The sequence below is a fragment of the Gobio gobio genome (genome assembly GCF_949357685.1).
Source record: "Gobio gobio genome assembly, chromosome: 22".
Taxonomy (NCBI): domain Eukaryota; kingdom Metazoa; phylum Chordata; class Actinopteri; order Cypriniformes; family Gobionidae; genus Gobio; species Gobio gobio.
Genome location: NC_137118.1, coordinates 28,482,789 through 28,504,908, shown reverse-complemented (window position 1 = coordinate 28,504,908; position 22,120 = coordinate 28,482,789).

Sequence of the window (22,120 nt, the reverse complement as noted above, 5' to 3'; positions counted from 1 at the left end):
AAAATGAATAACCCATCTCAGGGTAGTTTTATAGAATGCCCCTCAGTTTTATTTCATTATCAGCAATCACCATGTTGACAATAGCAAGTTCCTGTTCTTCATTTAGGAGCTTTCCTCTGCCCCCTGAAGGAGGTAGATGTTGAATCCTTAGAAGGACAAAATACAGTTATATATTAGAGACCAGAGGCATACAGTCACTGAAAAATACATGGTAAAAGTATTTACACTTTGCAGTAGGAGAAGCCCTTATACAATATCATGAAATCTGGAAAATGGATGCCACTGTGTCCCGGCTGAGATTTGGCTGTACTCGTTCACCAGCCCCTCTGATAGCCTGTGGTTTATGACATGGTCTATGATAGTAGCTCTTCCAGTTTTTTACAATCGCTATGACATTTTTTTCAATACTTTTAACACATTTCCTAAACTCTTAACACAGTTAGCACATCTGTCGGTGTAGGCTATACAATTAACACATTTATTGTTGCTTTTACACAAAATGCATATAGTTAACACAAATTTAAAATGCTTGAACTTCTTTTACACACAAGCTCAACCAAAACCAAAACAATGGATTTTTACAGCCAAATTTACCAATGCTTTAACACTGTTTGTCAGAACAGATAACACCTTGTTCTAAACCCTAACCTTATAGGCTAAAGTCACGGTAAACAGCTGTTTATATTGAGAATTGAAACACAAATATATCCTCTGTATTTAATTCCATTGGTACTGATAAACAGCCGATTGAAATTATGCAAATATATAAATCACAGCTGATTCATATCTAGGAATTGTTCAGGTGTTGATGTTCTTTCAATCACATGACCATATGGTATACTACAGTAAAAAAGGCCTTATTTGGGCTGCTTTTGTTTGAAAAAGGAACAATATAGAGCAACACAAAGAAAGTCAGAAAAAGGCCTGCATGAGGGAGAGGAAGATGAGTACCAAGACAAGGGAGAGGAGTGGGACAAGGTCAAGGAAGAGGAATGCCGGGACAAGGGCAAGGTAGAGATTGAGGAGGTAGAATGCATGGTGGCACACAAAGAAGGGCCAGAATTAGTGTAACTGATGAAATAAGAGCTACTATCATAGACCATGTCATAAACCACAGGCTATCATACAGAGGGGCTGGTGAACGAGTACAGCCAAATCTCAGCCAGGACACAGTGGCATCCATTATCCAGAATTTTCGAGAAACCAACAGGTAGGATATTGTATAAGGGCTTCTCCTACTGCAAATTGGAAATAATTTTACCATGTATTACAGTGACTGTGTGCCTCTGGTCCCTAACTGTATTTTGTCTGTCTAAGGATTCAACGTCTACCTCCCTCAGGGGGCAGAGGAAAGCTCCTAAATGAAGAACAGGAACTTACATTACATTTACATTTAGTCATTTAGCAGACGCTTTTATCCAAAGCGACTTACAAATGAGAGCAATAGAAGCAACTACAACAGTCAGAGGCTACAGTATGCAAGTGCTGTAACAAGTCTCAGTTAATCTAACACAGAACACACAGGATTTTTTTTATTTATTTATTTTTTTTATAAATTAGACAGACAGAAAAATGAATAGAATGTTAAGTGCTATTCTTGATGGTCAGGTGCTGCTGGAAGAGATGCGTCTTTAGATGTTTTTTGAAAATGGCTACAGACTCGGCTGCTCGAATTGAGATAGGCAGGTCATTCCACCAGGTGGGGGCAGTCCAGGAAAAGGTCCGTGACAGTGATTTCATGCCTCTCTGGTATGGCACCACAAGGCGTCGTTCACTGGTAGAACGCAAACTCCTGGAGGGTGTGTATGTCTGAACAAGCGAGTTAAGGTAAATTGGTGCAGAGCCAGTGGTTGCTTTGAAGGCGAGTACCAGTGCCTTGAATTTGATGCGAGCGGCTATTGGTAGCCAGTGGAGTCTGATGAAGAGAGGCGTGACGTGCGCTCTCTTCGGCTCGTTAAAGATCACCCTCGCCGCTGCATTCTGGATCAGTTGCAAGGGTTTGATAGTGCATGCCGGAAGGCCCGCTAGAAGAGCATTGCAGTAGTCCAGTCTGGAGAGAACAAGAGCTTGGACCAAGAGTTGTGTGGTCTGCTCAGATAGGAAGGCTCTAATCTTCCTAATGTTGTATAATGCAAATCTGCAGGACCGGGTTGTTGCAGTAATGTGGTCAGTGAATTTTAGCTGATCATCGATCACAACTCCAAGATTCCTGGCTGTCCTGGACGGAGTTATGGTTGATGATCCTAGCTGAATGGAGAGATTGTGATGAAGTGCTGGGTTGGCTGAGACCACAAGCAGTTCAGTCTTTGCAAGGTTGAGTTGCAGGTGATGCTCCTTCATCCAGGCAGAAATGTCTGTTAGGCAGGCAGCAATACGAACACCAACCGTGGGATCATCTGGTTGAAATGAGAAGTAGAGTAGAGTGTCGTCTGCATAGCAGTGACAGGAAAAGCCATGTTTCTGAATGACCGATCCCAGTGATGACATGTAGATGGAGAAGAGAAGTGGTCCAAGCACTGAGCCCTGTGGAACTCCAGTGGCTAGATGATGTGACTTAGACACTTCACCTCTCCATGACACCCTGAAGGACCTGCCTGAGAGGTAAGACTTGAGCCACTGGAGAGCAGTTCCTGAGATGCCCATCTTCATGAGAGTTGACAGGAGGATCTGGTGGTTAACTGTGTCAAAAGCAGCAGACAAATCCAGTAAGATAAGTACTGTGGATCTGGAAGCCGCTCTTGCCTGCCTCAGTGCCTCCGTAACCGAGAGCAGGGCAGTCTCAGTTGAACTTAACAAACTTGTTATTGTCAACATGGTGATTGCTGATAATGAAATAAAAGGGCATAGAATAGCATTCTATAAAGCTACTCTGAGATGGGTCATTCATTTTTTGTATTGAATTTCTGCAGCAAAATAAACAAAATGCATGCATTTACTAAACCCAACAAAACAAAAATGTTGAGAGTCTTCAAAAGAAATCTATGATCAATAAAATATACTGTCTATTGTATAAGGGCAGACCTGACACAAAAAATAATGCAGTTTCTGTAATTCCATCTAGAGTTAGTGTTTTTTATAACATTGTGCTATGATTGACTAAATGTTCCTGTTGGAAGAAAACACGTGTTAGGGTTTTGGTAGACAGTGTATTGTGTTAGTGAATTATTGTATTTTGAAAATTAGTTTTGGAGTTTAGTATACAATGTGTGATTTTGAGCATGAAATTAATCGTTTTGGCAATTGTGTGATGTAGGTGTGTTGGTGCGTTAAGAGTTCAGGAAATTTGTTAAAAGTATTGAAAAATTAAAAAAGTTTAAAAAACTGTATTTCATCAGTTACCCTAATTCTGGCCCTTTTTTGAATGTCACCATGCATTCACCCTCCTCAATCTCTACCTTGCCCTTGTCCAGGCATTCCTCTCCCTTGTTCTTGTCCCATTCCTCTCCCTTGTCCTGGTACTCATCTTCCTCTCCCTCATAAATGCATTTTTCTTACTTTCTTTGTGTTGCTCTATATTCCCTTTCTACACAATATCAGCCCAAAGATGTCATCTTTTACTGTATACCATATGGTCATGAGATTGAAAGAACATCAACACCTGAACAATTCCTAGATGGGAATCAGCTGTGATTTATATATTTGCAAAACTTCACTCAGCTGTTTCTCAGTAACAATGGAATAAAATACAGGGGATATATTTGTGTTTCAATTCACAATATAAACAGCTGTTCAATTTTACTTTAGTCTATAATGTTAGGGTTTAGAACATGGTGTTATCTGTTCTGACATACAGTGTTAAAGCATTGGTAAATTTGGCAGTGAAAATCCATTGTTTTGGTATTGGTTGAGCTTGTGTGTATAAGAAGTTCAAGTATTTTAAATTTGTGTTAACTGTATGCATTTTGTGTAAAAGCAACAATAAATGTGTTAATTGTATAGCCTACACAGACAGATGTTGTGCTAACTGCGTTAAGAGTTTAGGAAATTTGTTAAAAGTATTGAAAAAAATGTCATAGCGATTGTACATTTTTAAAAAAATTTCAGCTTAAAATAATAAACGCAAATAACGCAGCGTCCGTTTTTATATCCATTTTTGCCTAGCGTTACATGATCACGCTCCTATTCATGTAATTCCCTTTCAAGGGAACTTCACACTGCGTCCACTTGGGACAGCTCTGGGAACGCCTACAGCGTGATAGCGTCTGATGCACGTATGTCAACTCAGCCAATGGCGAGAGTGAGCGTCATGGGCGGGTGACGTCACGAACAGAAAAGGATAAATACATATCCGGTCCAATCGCACTTCAGCTTTTCTGCCTCAGCTAAAGCGATCTGTTTGAAAACGTCTCTGGTTACGTATGTAACCTATGTTCCCTGAGAACAGGGAACGAGACACTGCGTCAGCTGACGCTACGGGGAACGCCTCCAGCGTGACAGGTGTCTGAACTACTATCGAATCACGGCAATCCTATTGACCGGCGACAGCCTATGATGTCATCAAGGTGCGACCAGGAAGTATATAAGGGCACCTTGCCAACATGACACCGCTTTTCGTCTGAAGGGTCTGTTTGGCAGGCAAGCCCTGAGGCATGGCAAAGCGACGCAGCGTCTCGTTCCCTGTTCTCAGGGAACATAGGTTACATACGAAACCAGAGATGTTCCCTTTCGAAAGGGAACTCGCGCTGCGTCAGCTGACGCTACGGGGAACGATATACCAATGCCGCCATGCCGAAAGGAGTGCATGCCCACTGGCAGTGACAACTGTCAGGACAAACAAATTCAACTGAAATGCCTGAACCACTCCCCCTCTGGTCACATTAGGCTGTCAGTGACAGCGCTCCCTACGGTCAAAGCCCAAGCTATAAACCTGAGAAGGAACCTTCGCATACCATATGAAGTCCTACCCTGGCCGCTCGAAGGCCTGGAACCAGCCCATTCGACAGAAGGGGTTCCTTTAAGGGAACGTGGCAAGGGGACCCGAGGGAACCTGTGCCAGCCACTATTTGGGAAGAATTCACCGAATGCCACCAGGGAGGCCGGACCTAGCGACCTCTATGTGGGACACGTCAGTTCGGCCAATCCCTGTCTGTTTAAGTACAGAGCCTCTGGTACTTGCCTCCGGAGAGACATCCTGCTAGGGTACTGCAAAAAGGCAGTGTCCTCCACCAGCCGGACCTCAGAGACGGGTTATCCTGGAGAGCAGCGCTCAGCGAAGTGCTTTCTAATCCTTGCTAGCGAGGGGAGTTTTAGCCGCTCGATCCTAGGATCTACCAAGCACTTATTTTAAAACGTGCTCAGGAGGCCGAACAGGCCTACAGGCTGATCCTAGCTGGGAGGCCTCGAGGGGCCTACAACCGATGGATCAGTGCCAAGCGGCTATAAGCTCACAGAAGACTCTCACTTGAGAGGAGCTCCCAAGCCTGCCTGGTAGGTAACCATGCTGTAGGCGATCTATGAGAGTCCCTTCCTGTAGGGACCGCATAGTAGCAGCGTCATCTCGTCATGCTAGGGTATGAACACCGCCTTCAGGTGCTACCGGCTAGAAACCGGTGCCTGATAGCAGGTGACCACCAGCTATCAGCGTAAAGCCAGTTATGTGTTCCCTCCTAGGGAACTCGTTCCCCAGGGAGGCCAGAAGGGGCCTCCACCTGGTAACCTGTGCTGACTGCTCGTGCGTCCAAACAGCGGAGCTCGCCCTCAGGGAGGCCTAATGAGGCCTACTACCCAATAGCAGTCAAGCTGACCGTCGAGGTAGTTGGAAGATGGGACTCGCTCCGACAGGGAGGCCTAGTGAGGCCTACCACCTGGTAGGAAGACCTGTTAATGGTCCATGCTAGTCTGTCACAGTGACTGGAACCGGAACCCCCTCAGGGAGGCCTAGTGGGGGCCTACAATCTGATAGCACGTTAAGCCAGTTAACCGAGCGTCCAAGCTCGGGGGCTCACCCTCAGGGAGGCCTGGTGAGGCCTACCACCTGTTCTAGCCATTCGTGCGAACCGTCAGAGATGACTGAGGTCCCGGAGCTCGCCGTTAGGGAGGCCCGCTGGGGCCTACCACCCAGAAATTAGTTTTCAGGGAGGCCTGGTGACGCCTACTACCTGACAGCAATCTTCTGCTAGGTGTCCAGTGACTGAAGACCAGGAACGTGCCCTCAGGGGAGGCCCGGTTGAAGCCTACTACCCAATGGCGAATCCCACAGGGAAGCCCCGTGCAGCTTGCTACCTGTTACCAACCCATGCTACCATGTGGTACCGGAACTGGGGACCGGGGAACGATCTCAGGGAGGCCCGCCGCCTACCTCCTGATAGCAGAACGTGCTAGCCTCCAGGGAGGCCTAGTGAGGCCTACTACCTGCTAGCACTCCACGCTCACCGCCACAGAGACTGGGAACCGGGAACTCGCCCTCAGGGAGGCCGGGTTAGCAGCTCGTGCTAACCATCCAGTGACTGGAGCCCGGGACCACCCCCTCAGAGGAGGTCCAGTGAGCCTGCTTAACCCACAGCAGGCCCTTAGGGAGGCTTGGTAACGCCTACCACCTACTAGCAGCTCGTGCCAGCCGTCGAGGGACTAATGCCCAGGAATACCCCCTCGGGGGAGACCGGGCAAGGCCTGCTACTCAAAGCAGGCTCTCAGGGAGGCCTGATGGGGCCTACCATCTGAGCCAGGGTAACCCAAAAACGGGAGCCTACCCCTCAGGGAGGCCTGCAAGGGCCTACCTCCAAATAGGAGATCTGCAGGTTCTATGAACCCTGCCGCGGATAGAAGAAGGCTGGCTGCTGCACCCGGGCTGACGGTAGCTGTCTGCTGCTGACGAAGAACTGGACTGGACATCCAGTTATCACCTGGGGACTCATCCCCAAGGAGGCCAAAGAGGGCCTACTAGTTGACGAGGTTTCTGCTGAAGTTGACGTCGATGGAAAAAATCCTCCGGGGCCCACCTACAGGCCACGACGTCGAGACTCTCTTGTCCTGGAGTCCGCTGCCCAGACTGCCCAAGCTGGCTACTCAACCAGCTGGCCTTCATATGCCCGCACCTGGGGCTGGCTCCATCCCAGAGGCTAGAGGGCCTCTGCGACGGCGCAGTCTCACGGGCAGTGCCTACAGACATGAACCTAATCACATTGCCAATAGCAGTGCACTCAGCAGACAAATGCCTAAAAACCCACTAAAGCGAGGGGAGTACAACTTACGTCACCTGCTTCGGGGCGGCCGCCTCACTTTTTTCATACAGCGGCCCGCCGTTCGTGCGAGGGCATCAGCTATTGGCAATGCTCGGGCCTCAGGGGGAGCATCCGACCAAACCGCCATGCAGAAGGTTGCGATGTTCAGCTCAACCCGAGCCCTAAAGAAGGTGGAGCAGAGGACATAGAGCAAAAGGTGAAAAACATCATACAAATATGCAACCCACCGGCCGTGCCATCCTCCAGGATGAGGCCGGGGGCCGCCAGAAGGTGGTGGCCACACAAGCTCTGGAAGGCAGGGTACAGCAAAACTAAAGTCTTAATCGCACGCCAGCGAAAGACGCTCAACCCCGCCCCACGACCACTGGCAAAGTCGCTATCCCTGCTGCAACACCTACACTGCATTACTAAATAACCCCAGAACGCAGAGAAGGGGACGGGCCTTGGCCGGACTACTCTGTAATAAGAGGAGGCTGAATCAAGGATGCAGAAAACCAAGCACTGTTCTTATACTTAAAAGACAGGCCCGGGGCGACAATACCTGCTTTTAAAGGAAACGCCCCCCATCCTTAGCAAGGCCTAGGCCAAGTGGTGCGGTGCTAAACCTGCACTAGATCTACCCAGGGCTCGGGAAAGAAATATTATCACCCCTTATATAAAACAACGGGGCCCCGAAACCCATCTCAAAGCCCAACAGGGCTGGGCGCAGATCTCACTACAGCTAACGCATTAGTGCTTAACCCGGTCGTAATGCTACTTTATACTTGAAGCTAGGAAAACAAACAACTTGCCCCCGCACGCCACAAGCCCGCGAGCAAGAGCAGCAAATACAAACACTCACATAAGTGAGAGAGATAACACGGAGAGGCGGTAGATCTCTACTAGCTAAAGTATAGCATTATGCACAAACATATACTGTTGCAAAGAAGATCGTTCTTAGCTTACTCACAGGGAGCTGCAGGCCCTGCGATGTCCAGCGATGTTCCATAATCCCCCAAACCCTCTTAGGAGAGCGAAAGAGGGTCCTGAAAAACATAGTAAGAAATGTTTCACCCTTCTCGAGGGGGACTCACCACTCGCTCCTCGGGCGCTTCAAACCTTGAAGAACCAGCCATCAAGCTAGTATACGACCACCATCCTGAGGGGGCGCTCTCACAGACCAGCCCGGTGGGCCTAGAATATAATCATCACGGGCCCACCCCAGGCCGGATGTAAGAAGCGCCTGGGGAGGAGATGAAGTAGAGGAGTGAGGGTCAATGCAATTCTTACTTCGATAAGGAGACCCATCATCAACGCCTTTTTTTTATTTATTTTTTTTACTGCGATTGTGATAAAGAACTCCTACTTCCCCCGGGAGTCCGCCTCTGTGCACCCCACCCTCGACTGAGGGGGTGCCAGAGAGGCGATGCTGGCCCTTGGGCCCCGTCTTCAGTCCTTGGACCGTGGCGCCTCCCACCTGCCAGGGACCCGGATCTCAATGGTATGCAGGTCCTCAGACGCTGCCGAATGCACTTCAGCGATGCTGGTCCTCAGACCCAGTCTCCGGCTGGTGCACCACCACCACCACATCAGAAAACAACCCCTGATTGAGATCCTCAGCAGATCTGCCTGGTGCGCATCTTTGCAACACCGCCATGGTGAGAGAAGTAGTACTGGGCTGACCTGCTGCTGTGTATGCCCTGCCAATAGATTTGCAAAACATCATTTTGAAGACTTAAATGGCAGGGTTGGAGCTTTCAGTGTCCTCGTCCACCGATGACACATACCCATATTCTCTTACCCTCCATCGATGTCAGTGAACAAGCCGAACATGGGTTATTTCACCTCTACGCACCAACATGGCAGCCGCAGCCCGCCTGCAGCGTTGTTTTATATACATTCAAAGGCTCAGCATACACAGTCGGGATGGCCGAAAAGATTAATCTCCCTTCCGCCATCCCTAGAGCACTTGCAGATAATTCTCGTCTGCTGCCTCAGCGAGCTCTATCCATGAAACCCGTGACACGCGTTCGCGCTCAGCCTCGGCATGAGCGGGACCGCATCATCAGTCTCGGATGCCAAACCCTCTTCCCTCAGGAAGAGAAACAGACGAGAACGGAGCGATCTCGGATTGACAAATGCTCACATACACAAACAAACAAACAGCTCCATAAGAGCTGAATGAGCATGCTCTTGATCCCCGGCAGAAATACACAAATTTGGATTTACCTTAACTCGAAGCATTCAGACAAAACAGTCCCTTCAGACAAAGAAGCGGTGTCATGTTGGCAAGGTGCCCTTATATACTTCCTGGTCGCACCTTGATGACATCATCTGCGGTCGCCGGTCAATAGGATTGCCGTGATTCGATAGTAGTTCAGACACCTGTCACGCTGGAGGCGTTCCCCATAGCGTCAGCTGACGCAGCGTGAGTTCCCTTTCGAAAGGGAACTGTCTCTGTCTATTTATTGTTGTCTGTTCGATATTATCAGCTCAATAAGTCTCATTTTAAAATGGCGAATGCATCACAGTTCAAACAATGTACTCCTCCATGTCCCCGTTTCCTTACGGGTGGAGATACACATGATTTGTGTGTGATGTGTTTGGGAGTGGAGCATGCTCTATCAGCCTTCGATGGGGTTGATTGTGAGCATTGTGAGAAGCTGCCGCTTCGCATGCTCTGCTCCCGCCTGTCACTCTTCGAGAAGGGTGATCAGGATCGCGTTCCCTCTGGTTCTGGACCCGCTGCTGCCGAGGCACAGCGGAGAAGGACATCATGGGGATCGCAGATGGCTCTCTCGGCGGGGTTTGAGACGGGCGCGAGCGCCCTTTCTCTGCCTTCACCCGAGAGATCTGTCGCTCAATTTTTGGTGTCGGAAGCCCTGCGCTGCGGCTTCTTCCGCCCATGGTGAGAGCCCGTCGCTTCAACACCAGTTCAGAGGAGGTGGATGTGTTCAGCGTCGGATTGGGGGAAGATGATTCGCCATCTTTTTCCCCAGCACACGAAGAGCTGGTGGAGTTGATTACTCGCGCTGTGCGAAATTAAATATTGAATGGCCAGCCGAGAAACAAGGTACTTTCTATCATCAAATGTGTCACCTTCACCACGGGGCCTTCCTTTCTTTCCTGATTTACACAGCGAGCTGTGTAGATCATGGAGGAAGCCATATTCATCACGTCTCTTCAGCCCTCAAGTTAAAACATACAGTGATATAAGGGGGCTGAAGGAATATGGTTATAAGACAGGGCTTTTCTCCTTGATGCGCCAGTTGAATCTGCTGGTCTGTTCGGCGACGCTGTAAATACAGTTATTGACAGATTTCAGGAGAGTAAGAAACAAGCGGAGGCATTTAAAAAAATATCTTCCACGCCGCCACCAACCCTCTGGGGCTGCTGGGCCCCAGCCGTCAAGCCGCCGCATCTCGTGCTCCACCGCAGAGATTCAGTGGGCCAGGTCGGCACTCTCAGCCGAAGCCTTCTAAGCCGAAGACCAACCTGAGGGTCGTGCTTCAGGCGAAGAAGGCATCAGGCCAAAAGAGGTCCTGACGCCATCAGCGTCAGGTCTCCTCTCCGACGGTGCCCACTCCACTTGGTGCTTCGGGGCGCAGCTGTTTCCAGCGAGCTCGTGACTCGGCGTCCACAGGACAAGGTTTCACACCCGCAGCCTCCAAGGAGGTTAGAAACGCGGCCAGAACGGTTAGGTTGTGCCAGTATGCTTCAGGCCACCGAGATGGTTGCAGTGGAAACATCAGAGCCAGCCTCGAGAGGCTGGTTCCCTTAGTATTTTCTGGCAGAATGGAAACTTCTACCAAATATATCGCTATGGGTCCTGCAGACGATAGAGAAGGGGTACAGAATTAAATTTGGGTTCCACCCACCTCGATTCAACGGAGTGCTTCTAACATTATTACGTCCCGAGCAGGCTCTGATAATGGAACAGGAAGTAGAAACCTTGTTAAGAAAGGAGGCTATAGAACAGGTCCTTGTACAGAACAGAGAATCGGGTTTTTACAGCCGGTACTTCTTAGTTCCAAAAAAGGATTGAGGGTTGCGTCCCATATTAGATCTTCATCGTCTGAATTGTACAGTCAGAAAGCTAAAATTCAAGATGCTGACGCTAAGTCAGATTGTGACCCAAATCAGATCCGAGGATTGGTTTGTCACAATAGATCTGAAGGACATATACTTCCATGTTTCCATCCTTCCACAACACAGGAAGTTCCTGAGGTTCGCTTTCGGGGCAAAGAGTACCAGTATCGGGTTCTTCCATTTGGTCTAGCTCTTTCACCCCGCACGTTCACGAAATGCATAGCTGCAGCTCTGGCCCCGCTCAGGCTGCAGGGCATATGCATTCTGAACTATATAGACGACTGGCTGATACTGGCACAGTCGCAGGAGATGGCGGTTCGGCATCGAGATGTCGTCCTCACTCATATTCAAAAGTTGGGGTTGAGGCTGAACGCGAAGAAGAGTGTGCTTTCTCCAGTACAGAGGACCACTTTTCTAGGCGTAGTTTGGGATTCCGTAGCAATGCGGGCAGTGCTTTCACCAACGCGCATTGCTGCGATTCTGTCAGCTGTAAATAGAGTAAAACTAGGCCAGTCATTCACTGTAAAGCAGTTTCAGAAGTTGCTGGGGTTAATGGCAGCGGCGTCCAACGTGATTCCTTTTGGCCTGATGTACATGAGACCCTTACAGTGGTGGCTCAGGACCAGAGGGTTTTCCCTGAGGGGGAACCCTTTCGTATAATCATGATTACGCGGCGGTGTCTCCGTGCCTTGGTCATATGGAAGAAAGCCTGGTTCCTGTCCCAGGGTCCTGTGTTGGGGGCACAATGTCATTGAGTCACCCTTACGACAGATGCCTCTCTCACGGGCTGGGGAGCAGTAATGGAAGGCCGCTCAGCTCAGGGTCTGTGGGGGGACCATCATCTTGCGTGGCACATCAACTGCCTGGAGATGATGGGAGTCTTCAATGCGTTTAAGTTTTTCCTCCCGGACCTGAGGGGCCATCATGTGTTGGTCCGTACACATCGGTGGTCTCCTATGTAAATCGTCAGGGGGGTCTGCGTTCGTGCCCACTGTGCAAGCTAGCGCACCAGATCCTCCTGTGGTCTCTGGGGAAGTTACTCTCCCTGAGAGCAATCTTTATTCCGGGGGCCCAGAATATAGGGGCGGACATCCTGTCGAGACAGGGGCTGAGGCCAGGGGAATTTTCATCCTGAGGTAGTGAAGCTCATTTGGGAGATTTATGGCCAGGCGGAAGTGGATCTGTTTGCGTCTCAGGACATGACGCACTGTCCACTCTGGTTCTCTTTGACGCATCCAGCTCCTCTGGGACTGGATGCCATGGTACAGACGTGGCCGAGGCTTTTCCCCCAGTTGTTCTGCTCCAGGGAGTTCTGGTGAAAGCTCGCCGGGAGTGGATAAAGCTACTGCTAGTAGCTCCTTACTGGCCGAGCCGGATTTGGTTCTCGAACCTTGTAGTTCTGCTCAATGGCTCACCCTGGAAGATTCCGATCAGGAGGGATCTTCTATCTCAGGCGGAGGGCTCAATATTTCACCCCCGCCCAGAAATGTGGAACCTGTGGGTTTGGCCTCACAAAACCGAGGGGGCCGAGCTCATAGAGTCTGGTCTTTCTACCGAGGTAGTGGAGACCATTCTAAGCTCCAGAGCTCTGTCCACGAGGAAACTATATGCCCTGAAGTGGAGATTGTTCACTTGGTGTCAAGAACGACAATTAGATCCAGTCAGCTGTCCTGTTGGTTCAGTGCTAGATTTTCTACAAGAGCGTTTCTCTTCTGGGTTGACCCCTGCTACACTAAAGGTGTATGTGTCTTCTATTTCTGCTTACCATGCCCATGTGGATGGTATTACTGTGGGGAGGAACCCGTTGATAACTCGTTTCCTGCGTGGCACCAGGAGGCTGAGGCCTGCGGAGCGCACTAGAGTTCCTACTTGGGATTTGGCTATAGTGTTGGAGGGTTTATCTGCGGCTCCATTCGAGCCACTTGACATCATATCTGAGAAGTTTCTGACTCTAAAAACCATCTTCCTTCTTGCCATCTCTTCTGAGTAAGAGACCTTCAGGCCTTATCAATATCCCCCACGTGCTTGGAGTTTGCAGCAGGGATGGTTAAAGCTTTCCTCTACCCTAGATTAGGATATGTTCCGAAGGTTTTAACCAATGTTCCACGGCCTATAGTGCTGCAGGCTCTCTGTCCTCCTCCATTTGTTAATCCAGGCCAGGAAAGATTGAACCTTGTATGTCCAGTGCGAGCACTGGATGCTTATGTCCACAGAGCTGCCCTGTGGAGGAAAGCGGATCAATTATTTGTTTGTTTTGAACCTCAGAACAGGGGTCTCCCTGCGTCCAAACATACACTGAGCAAGTGGATAGTCGAGGCTATCTCACTGGCTTATGGGTCTTCTGGTCAGCAGTGTCCCTTAGCTGTCAGAGCTCACTCTACTAGGAGTATGGCGGCCTCTAAGGCCTTGGTGTCGGGGGTTTCCCTCAAAGAAGTCTGCGATGCAGCCGGTTGGTCCTCGCCTCTTACGTTTGTGAGATTCTATGATCTTGGCCTGGAATGTGCTCCGGGTTCTTCAGTGCTCCTGTCTTGAATGTGCCACAGTTTCACACTACAGGCATTTGGTATTATGGCGTTTTGGTATTTCGTTCCCAGAGCTGTACCTAGTGGACGCAGTGTGAAGTTCCCTCGAAAGGGAACGTCTCAGGTTATGACTATAACCATAGTTCCCTGAAAAGGGAACGAAACACTGCATCCCTTTGCCATACTCCCTGCATCCCTGTGATCCTTTGCTTCGGCAGTTTAGCTGAAGTGCGATCAGACCGGATGTGTACAGGGAGTGCAGAATTATTAGGCACGTTGATTTTCTGATCATATTTTTTTTCCAGGCACATTTGACCAATTCCAAACCACAGTAATCCTAATAACTACTATTGATTTAGTATTTAATAATGTATAAGTGATATATAATTGTTCACGAAGGCTGGAAGTGAAAATCACCTTATATTCAGGTGTGCAGAATTATTAGGCATGTTTTCTTTTACAGATAAATTGAGCCAAAAAAGAGATTTAACTCAGACTGAAAAGTCAAAAAGTATTAAATGCCCATGAGAAGGATGCAATACTAATGCAATACTAGACATTGCAGTTAAGGCATGACCATTGGACAGTGAAATGCTCGTTGGGTCAGCAGGATCTGACAAAAACAGGTGGTGAAGAAAAGACACCTGTTAACTGCAAAAGAATTAAGAATTAAGGTGAAGAATTAAGGGTGAAACCATCAGGAACCCTTTAGTCTCCAGCGCCACCATTTTCCAAAGCTGCAACCTACCTGGAGTCTCCAGAAGTGCAAGGTGTCAGGATCTCAGAGACTTCAGTTAGGTAAAGAATCCTAAAAAATGACCCCCACTAAATAAGAATCACAAGCTGAAGTGTTGTAAAATACAAGAAGAAGGTTTTTTTATAGGCTTTATGGACAGATAGGTTGAGAGTGACTCTTGAAGGACCAGCACCACATCCTCTAGTACCACTGTTTGAAGAATTCATCTTCCAGAATCTGGCAGTACGTTTTGGGAGTTCATTTTAGTCCATCCTGAAGTCCGTTTTGCACTTAAGGGTTTCACCCTTAATTCTTTACCTTAATTCTTAATTCTTTTGCAGTTAACAGGTGTCTTTTCTTCACCACCTGTTTTTGTCAGATCCTGCTGACCCAACGAGCATTTCACTGTCCAATGGTCATGCCTTAACTGCAATGTCTAGTATTGCATTAGTATTGCATCCTTCTCATGGGCATTTAATACTTTTTGACTTTTCAGTCTGAGTTAAATCTCTTTTTTGGCTCAATTTATCTGTAAAAGAAAACATGCCTAATAATTCTGCACACCTGAATAGAAGGTGATTTTCATTTCCAGCCTTCATGAACAATTATATATCACTTATACATTATTAAATACTAAATCAATAGTAGTTATTAGGATTACTGTGGTTTGGAATTGGTCAAATGTGCCTGGAAAAAAAATATGATCAGAAAATCAACGTGCCTAATAATTCTGCACTCCCTGTATTTATTAGGGCCGTCAATCGATTAAAATGTTTTATCTAATTAATTACATACTCTGTGATTAATTAATCTAAATTAATCGCATACATAATTTTTGCTGTGAAAGTATTTTAAATATTTAAATTCAAATGAATCAATGAATAATCAGCATTGGTGACATTAAAGTTCAAAAACTCTTTTATTATTATTTTCACTGTTCAAATATTGGCCATAATAATAAACAATATGACCTAATATGCTGAGGAAATAAATTAAAAAGTGCTTCAGGAAGAAGATTTTTTTCACTGTACATACAAACAGGGCTTGACATTAACTTTTTTGCTCACCAGCCACTGTGGCTAGTGGTTTTCCGAAGTTACTAGCCACTCAGTATTTTCACTGGCCACAATTTTGCTGCTTGGAAATGACATTTTATATGATTAAAGTTGAATTTGGCATGCTTAAATGACTTTATTTTGAGTAATTTTACTTGATTTAGACGATTTAAAACCCTTTCAAACTTTCAATGCAGAGTGACCACCAAATCAAGACTACATTGTCAGCTGGTATGTGCAGGTGGGCAAGGGGTGGGCAATATGGCTAATATGAGAAATTGAATATAGGTTGAATATAGGCTAAATAAAAGAACAAAGAAGCAAATTACATAAACAATAATACATTTCTTAGACAAATATACAGATACAGTAGGTTTATTTAATATGTATATATTTAACACCTGTAGTTGTTTGATTAACATTAATGACAGACAGGTATTCATTTGGGCTGCTGAATCAGGGCTCGACATTAACGCTTGTCCGCTTGTCCGGGACAAGTGGATTTTTTGAAGGGGCAAGTGAAAGAGAATTTTACTTGCCCGACGGACAAGTAGCCTGATAAAACGTCATTAACAAAAATAACTAGGGAATCACCCAAATGCAAGAATGATTCTGCATTCATTACTGTAAGTGGCGATTGACAGTGAATGATAATAATGTATAATGAACTGACGGTAACTAACGTTGCACTGTTGACGCTCGCGCAGCCTCTCGAGGAGAAATCGAAACATGTGCACCGCTCACACAGAGAAACTCAGTTAACACACTGTCATAAAAATGTAGAGTTTATTTATATTTATAACATGATACAGTTGCAATGTCACATTGCCAAGAGTGCTGTTTTCCTGAATAACATCACGACTGTGTCACGAATCCACTGGAGGCAAGTTGAAGGACCCATGTGCAGTTCTTTATTTACAAGATCCAAACATAAAACAAAGACGTTGCAAACTGACTTGACAACACTCACCAACAGCGGGTAACAACATCAATAACAGACAAAGACACACGGCAAACATGAGGGCTTAAATACACTGAGACTAATGACAAGAGACACCTGTGAACCGTGATTAAACAATGAACCAATGACAGGACAAGACACAAGAGGGCATGGGAATCACATGACAAAACCAGGAAGTGCATGACAAGACTGTGAACATGATACTCAAACATAACAAACATGATAAACTAAAAACATAACCAAGAACAATGAACATGAACCAACACCAAAACACCCTGTGACAGACTGAAAAGGACACTGATTTCAAATGACAGCTCCATAAACAATTATTAACATTAAGTCACTTACATATTGATGCAATATTGAGTGTTTTTGTTCTATTTCAGCAGCGAAAATAGTTCCAAAAGATCACAGCAACAGCGTGTTAGTGAATGATTCAGCGTTTTGAATGAATCGATAGAATCAAAGATTCAATGAACTATTCGTAAACGACCACCTCATTCTTGAATTAATCAGCGTTTGAACAAATCGACTCAATGACTCACTCATTCAGACGGTCACCTGCTGCCACCTACTGGTGGTTTAGTTTAATCTTTCCAACATTTCTTACTTGTATATTCAAAAAATATTTAAAACAATCTCATAACATTATTTAATGCAGTTGTAATTTTTCAGTGTAAATTATTTAATTTGACTGGTAACAGCCAGTGTCGTCTTCTAATTTAATTTATTGATCCAATTTAAGAATATAAAAGGAAATCTGAATCATAGCCTATATTTAATAAGATTAGGTGAAAATGCCCTTTATAAAAGGTAAAAATATCACAAATATGCATATGTCAAAGCTGATTGAACACTGGTGAGAATATTGCTTCAGAATAAATTTTATTTACAACACACAATTTTTTTTTTCTTTTTTTTCGGACAAGCACATTTTTTACTCGGACAAGTGGATGACAGATTTACTTGTCTGAAGGACAAGCATGTGAACATGCTTAATGTCGAGCCCAGTGAATGCATGGACGTTGTAACGAGTAGGAATATAGTGTGGCCCCTTTAAGAGCGTGTGCTCCCTGTTGAGAATGCGTATCAATAGTACAAGTGTGCAGTGTCGTGGAATGTATACGCTGCACAGTTTTTCACGTGCATATGATACGCACTTTATGGCGTGTATATGACGCGCTCTTGGGTAGGATAGTGGATATTGCAGGACATCGCAGACAACTTTATTTTTATCAGCACTTCCATCAGGCCTTCCATATAGGCTACGTAAATGTTCCAATCAATGATCCAGGCAGCGCGTTCTCATCTCCCTCCTTAATTTTACAGCTCAGGGTCAAAGTCCAATACAGAATGGATTAATCTGCGTTATTTTTTTTAACGTGTTATTTTTCCTCAGATTAATTAATCCAACTGAACGCATTATTTTGACAGCCCTAGTATTTATCCTTTCCTGGTCGTGACGTCACCCGCCTGTGACGCTCACTCTCGCCGTTGGCTGAGTTGACTTACGTGCATCAGACGCGATCACGCTGTAGGCGTTCCCAGAGCTGTCCCTAGTGGACACAGGGTTTCGTTCCCTTCTCAGGGAACTATGGTTATAGTCATAACCTGAGACGACGAATCCAAACGCGACAAGACACAAGAGAACGCGCTGTGTCTATGTCCTGTCTGTGTGGCTGCGTCTCATGTCAGCTAATCGAGGGACACTCTGACACACACACACACACACACACACACACACACACACACACACTCGACGCACAGACAGACTCGCGTCAGTCTCCTGCTCACATCGAGTTCTCTTTTGCTCTTGAACAAACAATAACAACAACACAGAGAATTTTGAGTATTCTCATATTAGGAGTCTTAAATTAGTTAAATAACGTCTTAAATGAACTTAAAGAGTTGTGAGGGAATGAGATGCGCGGGACAGCGCGTCAGATTCGCGTCATGTTCGTCAGCGGCCGTTTTTAAAGTGACAGGAGCACTGATGATGCCTGTTATTAAAGGGTCACTTCAGTGTTTTAGCATTAGGCTTTGTATCAGTAGAAACCCGGTAGTATATTCAAATTATGGTACTTTCCCCCCTCATATCCCCCTGAGACGAGAGAATTATGCATTTTATTTCTGGAAAAATTCCTCAGATGACGCAAATATCGTCATTTTGCATCATCTGAGGATTTTTGGCCAGAGGCTAAAGATTCCAGCCACTAGATGGAGCTGTTCCGCATGTTATCAACCTGCCCACAGGGGAGAGATCTCACTCACAGAATGTAAGACACAGATGGCCGCACGGACAATCATAACGGTGCGATGCAGACCAAAGTGAGTGTCTCAACTTTTCAATGAATTCCTGGTATAGTTTAGCTTCCATATGCGATCTGAAAACGTGCCAGACTGGCGCTTAACGTTACCTCAGCTCTTCGTGATGAAGGAAATCTGACACTGCTACGCAGCACAGTGACGTGACTTTCGTTCGGCTCACTCACACTTTATTGAAAAGACACGTTCAGTTTTTAATTGTAGTGTTTATTCTCTAACTGAACTAAATGATTGTATTACTATGAAGATCAAAACGACGGTGTGCAGAGTGGCCTAGTAGGGCAGCGAAGCAAGTGCATTCTGGGAGTTGTTGTCTTTCATCCACATGAGACAAAAATATATTTTCTGTGTTTTCTCAGTCTAGAAGGCACCAAATTCAAAAATAATTTCACATTTCTACTACATAAATGACCGAGTTTCAATACAAAGCTTAATGCTAAACCACTGAAGTAACCCTTTAATGTTCATCAAAGAACAATGGGAACAGAGAAAATTGTAGCTTTAATGGTCAAGTCAAGGGTCAAGTTTATTTATAGAGCCCTTTAAAACAGCATAAATGCTGACCAAAGTGCTGCACAATATAGCAAACAAAACATCCTCATACAATACAATTTAAGCACTAATAATAAAATATCAAAAGAAACCAAACAAAAGTTATAAAATTAAGACAAGAACATCATGCAATATAAAACAATATTTAAGACTTATGTTTAATATCAAATTAAACATATGCCTGAGAAAAAAACGTATGTTTTGAGAGAGGATTTAAATGTAGAAAGAGTAGGGGAAAGTCTAATAGACACAGGTAAGGAATTCCAGAGCTTAGGACCATGAACTTAATGATGATCAATCTATATTTCATTTATTATTTATGCAGTTAAGAAAGGTGTTTGATAACTATTACATTTCTGTATATGTCTAAGGGAAGGCCACAGGTAAAAATAACATTTATTATAATGGGTTTATGTAAAGATTGTTTTAAGTTCACTTAAATTCAAAGTTGTTTTTTTAAAGCCTAATAAATGTTGAAATTGGGTGCTTTCAGTTATACTGTAATGTAACGTCATTAATGTTTCATAGAGACATTAGAATCAGATACTGGCCTTCATTCATAAAAAGATGCCATTACAACACATATTTAAAATATACTGTCTTTAAATTGTTTCTACATTAATTTGGAGAGTAACTGAAATTATTACAATATCAAAATATTAAAAACTTAAAAACTTGCGATTAATTACAGATTTTTTTTTGATTAATTAGTAATTTTTTTTTATTGATTCCCAGCACATATATATATATATATACACATACATACATATATATATATATATATATATATATATATATACATACACAGTGAGGAAAATAAGTATTTGAACACCCTGCTATTTTGCAAGTTCACCCACTCATGGAGGGGTCTGAAATTGTCATCGTAGGTGCATGTCCACTGTGAGAGACATAATCTAAAAAAAACAAACAAACAATCACAATGTATGATTTTTAACTATTTATTTTTATGATACAGCTGCAAATAAGTATTTGAACACCTGAGAAAATCAATGTTAATATTTGGTACAGTAGCCTTTTTTTTGTAATTACAGAGGTCAAACGTTTCCTGTAGTTTTTCACCAGGTTTGCACACACTGCAGGAGGGATTTTGGCCCACTCCTCCACACAGATCTTCTCTAGATCAGTCAGGTTTCTGGCCTGTCGCTGAGAAACACAGAGTTTGAGCTCCCTCCAAAGATTCTCTATTGGGTTTAGGTCTGGAGACTGGCTAGGCCACGCCAGAACCTTGATATGCTTCTTACAGAGCCACTCCTTGGTTATCCTGGCTGTGTGCTTCGGGTCATTGTCATGTTGGAAGACCCAGCCTCGACCCATCTTCAATGCTCTAACTGAGGGAAGGAGGTTGTTCCCCAAAATCTCGCAATACATGGCCCCGGTCATCCTCTCCTTAATACAGTGCAGTCGCCCTGTCCCATGTGCAGAAAAACACCCCCAAAGCATGATGCTACCACCCCCAAAGCATGATGCTACCACCCCCATGCTTCACAGTAGGGATGGTGTTCTTGGGATGGTACTCATCATTCTTCTTCCTCCAAACACGTTTAGTGGAATTATGACCAAAAAGTTCTATTTTGGTCTCATCTGACCACATGACTTTCTCCCATGACTCCTCTGGATCATCCAAATGGTCATTGGTAAACTTAAGACGGGCCTGGACATGTGCTGGTTTAAGCAGGGGAACCTTCCGTGCCATGCATGATTTCAAACCATGACGTCTTAGTGTATTACCAACAGTAACCTTGGAAACGGTGGTCCCAGCTCTTTTCAGGTCATTGACCAGCTCCTCCCGTGTAGTTCTGGGCTGATTTCTCACCTTTCTTAGGATCATTGAGACCCCACGAGGTGAGATCTTGCATGGAGCCCCAGTCCGAGGGAGATTGACAGTCATGTTTAGCTTCTTCCATTTTCTAATGATTGCTCCAACAGTGGACCTCTTTTCACCAAGCTGCTTGGCAATTTCCCCATAGCCCTTTCCAGCCTTGTGGAGGTGTACAATTTTGTCTCTAGTGTCTTTGGACAGCTCTTTGGTCTTGGGAATGTTAGTAGTTGGATTATTACTGATTGTATGGGGTGGACAGGTGTCTTTATACAGCTAACGACCTCAAACAGGTGCATCTAATTTAGGATAATAAATGGAGTGGAGGTGGACATTTTAAAGGCAGACTAACAGGTCTTTAAGGGGCAGAATTCTAGCTGATAGACAGGTGTTCAAATACTTATTTGCAGCTGTATCATACAAATAAATAGTTAAAAAATCATACATTGTGATTTCTGGATTTTTTTTTTAGATTATGTCTCACAGTGGACATGCACCTACGATGACAATTTCAGACCCCTCCATGATTTCTAAGTGGGAGAATTTGCAAAATAGCAGGGTGTTCAAATACTTATTTTCCTCACTGTATATATATATATATATATATATATATATATATATATATATATATATATATATATATGTGTGTGTGTGTGTGTGTGTGTGTGTGTGTGTGTGTGTGTGTGTGTGTGTGTGTGTGTGTGTGTGTGTGTGTGTGTGTGTGTGTGTGTCTGTGTGTGTGTGTGTCTGTGTGTGTGTGTGTGTGTCTGTGTGTGTGTGTGTGTGTGATTCAGCTGAAACTGGTTGTTTTAGTTTCAATAAAAGCTGTTTTTGGACTAAAGAGGAAGTTTTGAGTTCTGAAACTTACAGAATATTTTAATAT